The following is a 5,253-nucleotide window of genomic DNA, read 5'->3' as shown; positions in this document are numbered from 1 at the left end:
TCAAACGTAACGGGGACTTCCGCAATCCTCATTTTATCAATGGATAACATACTTTTGTGGGGCATTATATAACTTTTAAAACCTACACGTTGACGTTGTATATCATGTTAAATACATTCAATTTCAATTAATGTATTTCTTTAGAATACCCCAACTCTACATTGATATATTTTAGATCATGCCAAACATATTTTCTGTACTGAAGAGGGATGAACAGGGGCCACAAAATACAACTCATCAAACAGACAAAACCAGTGGTTGTGGACTGACTGTCAATTGAAACTGCATCTCTGGATTCAACTTTGAGGCAAGGGTTTTCCAAGCTGATTTAAATGTTTGCTGTGGTAAACTATGGTGCAAGAAAGGAGATTGCGAAAAGCCATGATTAACGCTATCAAACCATTTCCAGCTGCAGTAGAATGCTCACTTTACATTTTGTAGCTACACAGGTGCTAATCATGGAAATCTGCTCTGAAGAGAATGTAACAGTTTACTGCAGCTGTCTGTTTATGCAGCTTGTAGGTCCATTGAAGTGAAGCCCCAGTGAGAAGTACCTTTATTGTCAGTTTGTTCACATATTGTTGGGGATGTATACAACTGAAAAATACTCTTATTTTCCTTTCAATGACGCTTAGAAGTCATTCATTTCTGTTAAGTCTAGAAGTGATAAGTTGTGGTGATTTTCTATTATTGTTAACCTGTAAAGTTTACGTGGCAGTACAAACCATCACCACTGAGGGCTACCTACCTGTCTACCATTTTCATTTCAGAGAGAACATGTGTATGAACTGGGAGAAAAAAAAACAAAAAACTAAACAAACAAACAAAAACAAAAAAACTCCCTGCTAGTAAGAAACAATACAAATTATTTTTATTATAAATGGAGTAAACCTAGAACACGAATATTGCAAGTTAATTGGCAATTATTCTCAACAATTAAAAAAAAACAAAAAAACAACATACAATTCCCACTGGCTTTACACTGTTACAAATACAGAGCATTGGTATGGGGGTGGTGCTCTTTTTTTTGTAGAAGTGGGTGGTGCAGTCATGTGGTTACAGCTGTAGATTTATATACAATGTGACTCATTGGGTACGTCTTAATTTCACCTCCAGCCCTTATACGGAGAAAAAACAGGATCTCACCATGAACAAGATGTAGCAACTCTGGCTGCCATATCTTTTACAAGAGGAATTCAAGTGGTTAAATCTAATAGGTATGTCAAAATAATGAACTAGTGGGAAAAGTAAATGTAAGGCTCAGTACTTTGATTACAGACATAATTAAGGAACCAGCTCGGGTCTATGCCATGAGAGATGGTTGTCTGATGCAATTTTTCCAGGGAAATTAATTCCTAATTGCTTTAATTATTGCAGTATTTTTTTTCCAAGATACTATTAGCTGCACAATATATTTAAGCCCTTGTTGCAAGTTTTGACCTGTTTATTTTTGCTTTGGCTCCATAATAAAGAAGCATAATTCTACAGTAACGGTTGTACATGTTTAATTTATTTTGCACAATTACTTCCAGATTATATATAGATGTGTTTTTGAAAACGCATGTTAATGAAAAATAGGCCTACACATATACTCATGCACATAGTTACAGGGGAATAAGTATGTTCAGTAATTGAATATAGAACTTTAAAACATATGAGGTAATAAAATAAGAAATTGGTAAATTCCTTCTGACAAATTTTTCAACTAAATGTCTTTTTCAATGTCTTTAAAGGCAAAATAGCAATACCATACATTGTTATTTACTGTATGATGGTAAAAGTTCCACAGTATAGATTGCCATTCCTTCTATATCAAACAACAGGAAACACACTTCATTCTTACTCATCACAGCCCAGACGCACAACCAATGAATCAGTTTAGATTACAAACCCTAGCACCTAGGACAACTTCTGCGATAATGCACACAGGCTTGATTGTGTCTGTTACATTTCCCTTACTCAGCAGTTAATGGATACAAGCAGGAACCACTCCCAGATCTTTATATAGTAATTTATCCTGTATTACTAACACCTGGCCAGAAGCCATGCAGTCATTCTTGTATGAGCTTTTGGAAAATAAATAACAAAAAATGGTTGAGTAATTTTCCCGGTGTTTCAAGCCGCTCCTTACATAGCTCTCCTTCCTTGACAGCTATGAAAGGCTAAGCAGAGACAGGGATACTTTGCTCATATTTGGCAAAGTCCAGACGCTCAGCTTTATGTACTGTTATGAACTTTGTCCTAAAGAATGTGAAATTTAAATCCCATAGGTTTACTGTGTGCAGCAAACACATAGGTTTATCAAAGAAAAGAGGCACAGACTGGTTATGCATGTTAATTTGACTGGCTTTGAAAAAAGAAAACTATGCAGTCTGTAAAAAGAAAACAATATAACTATAATGGTGTTTGTTAACACAATAATGCACAAATAAACATATTTTCAGTAAACCAAATTCCACACAAACTACACCGACTGTTAAGAAAGCTTATTTTTAAAACTGCAAAGGTTTAGTAGGCTTTTACTTTTAAAACCATATTTTAGTTTTTCAGACGACATATTTAAAAAACTACTGTACCATGGGTTTTAGTTTTGTGGAGGAGGGGTGGGCAATAGTTATCATCAGGAAACACTATCTAAGCACAGAACATCATTGTGTGGTGAGTTCCTGGCAGTGTAAGGAGTGTTATTTGGTGATATATCATTAACATTCTTATGACATGCCAAATCATCAAATACAGTTATTCATTTGCATTTCCCAACCTTGTTATGATGTTTCACTTTATTCCAAGAGGTTCACAAAATGGATGTTTCAGTAGTTTTTTATTAGAAAGAAATCACACAAAGTGTTGACCTCTGCTGTCTTCATTATTATTATTTATTTCTTAGCAAATGCCCTTATCCAGGGCGACATACAATTGTTACAAGATATCACATTATTTTTTACATACAATTACCCATTTATACAGGTGGGTTTTTACTGAAACAATCTAGGTAAAGTACCTTGCTCAAGGGTACAGCAGCAGTGTCCCCCACCTGGGATTGAACCCACGACCCTCCGGTCAAGAGTCCAGAGCCCTAACCACTACTCCACACTGCTGCCCCTGTCATATGTTGCTGCTTCATTGTCATAGTATGAAGAAGGTGGGGTCAGCATAATACTGTGAATGTAAACTGTCATGTAAACAACAATTGGCTCCCAACATTGTTATATCTTGATAACACATCATATTTCAGACAAATGTGCTTCATGAAGACAGGGTTAATCCCAGTTGCAAAAAGTCTAACTGCATTGATTTTTAATTCAAGCATACTTTTCTCTTCCAAAAAAAAAAACAAAACAAAAAAAAAATCATCAAATTAGCCTCCACCACGGCTGTATTCATTTCAGGGTACACCACAAACAAAACTGAACAAATCCAAACTCAGTCCCTCTGGGTGTAGATGCTTGCAGTCACCCACGAGGAACAGAACCTAGTGTGCAGAAAACATCTGCCAATGTTTCTCACGCTGTGTGCTTTATTAATCTCAGCAAACAACGAAAATCTATCAGTACAATATAATTATTCAAATACTGATGTTCATTTTGTCATGAGGCTAGTTAAGATCCTGAGCTCTTGAGTTGCCAGACCTAGTCTTTGCTGCTTGAATCCAGAATCGAGAAAAATCCTCACCTACTTGACATCACCTACCTGCTCTGAATTAACTACACCACAAAGAAGAGGGTAAGCAAATATTAATTGTCTGAAAAACAGATGTCTTAGATAACTAGAAGTAGAATATGTATGTACTAGGTGGTTTAGATCGATTTGTACGCCTGAATAACACAGCATTGTTTAATGAAAGTTTTTCTTATAAGAATTGAGTTCTTAAAAACAGAATTTTCGTTTTTAAAACATAATCTCTGTAGGAACTACTTTTTTTCAACTCTTCTTTTTTGCAAAGCTTAATTAAATAAAATAGGATGACATTCTCAAAAGGAATAAATGTTGTAAACTGTAAAAAAAAAAATTAAGATTGAGGTGGGTTCTGAATAGAAGCATTGAATGTTTTTAATTAAATATAGCTTCTCCGAAGGAAGCTGCTATCCTAATATAGGTGTTGTGTCTGGTTTTTTTTATTCCTCTCATAAAGTCTATTGGGTTTTTAGGCTCATTTCACTCAAGCCCAGTGCATGAGTGAAACATCTTTAAACCACCTGGAGTACTCTTCCTCCTGAGCTTTAACTTTATAAGGCTCGAACGTGACAATTTGAAAGTCACAAATTAAAGTTTCAGAAGAATGATAATAATGTACATTCTGAAGTCAAAATTGTGTAGTTATAGAGTCATTCTATATATGTGATATAGAATATGTTTTTCTTCTTTTTTTGTAGGACCCTACTCAATGAGTTGTGACCGTAATTATCAATAGAAACACTAATACGGCCCTGATTGAGTTGTGGTTTTTGAAAATAACTTTGAAAGTCTAAAATGGGTTTTGATGGGATAACACCATTCTTTCCAGAGCCATGGCTTTCCATGGAAAAGATATTGTAGCACAATGCTAATTACTCACTACTGTAAAACTGTAAATAGTTTCCAAAAGAGGTACTGAGGCAAGTGGTAATATTTCAGTCTCAAAATTAAATGACGATTGAGTGGGAGAAAAGTACATTCCACAATGACGGAACAACTCAAGCAAACCTAGTGCAATGATGAGATGCATGAGTTAAAAGTACCTTGTGTTACATTTGTGGCAACCGTTTGTTAGCATAGTCAATGTGGGCTGGATTTTAAAGAATTCTCAGAATTTAGATGTCAGGTTTGTAATATCTCCCAGGCATCTTACAATACACCATTCTCTGCTGTTTTTGCCCAAATACCTCATCGCTGGCTTTGTGTGCCACCCTCTATTATTACAGGAGACTGAACATAAGTACAGTGTGGGCTGTTGTTTCTATGTATGACGTTTACACTGGAGGTTGGGAAGTGACCAAGCGAAATGCATTCTCTTTGGTCAGGTTCCAAACACAGGAGGGGTGAGGTCAGTAGAGTAAAATTGGGAATTACTGTAAACCTCCTAACATGCACCACTTCAACTTTTCATTTTGAAGTTTTTGTTTTGATAGGGGAAGTTGCAAAGTTGCCTGCAAAGTTTTAATCCATTTACATTTGTTTTTGTTAGCTTTTGAACAGACACACAGACTCAGATTTTGCTTCCTACTATACAATAAACCCCATTATGTGCATAGTTAAAAACGCAAAAATAACTGT

This window comes from Acipenser ruthenus, chromosome 10 (genome assembly GCF_902713425.1).
Source record: "Acipenser ruthenus chromosome 10, fAciRut3.2 maternal haplotype, whole genome shotgun sequence".
NCBI lineage: Eukaryota > Metazoa > Chordata > Actinopteri > Acipenseriformes > Acipenseridae > Acipenser > Acipenser ruthenus.
The sequence above is the reverse complement of the archived record's forward strand: the minus strand, read 5'-3'. Positions refer to the sequence as shown.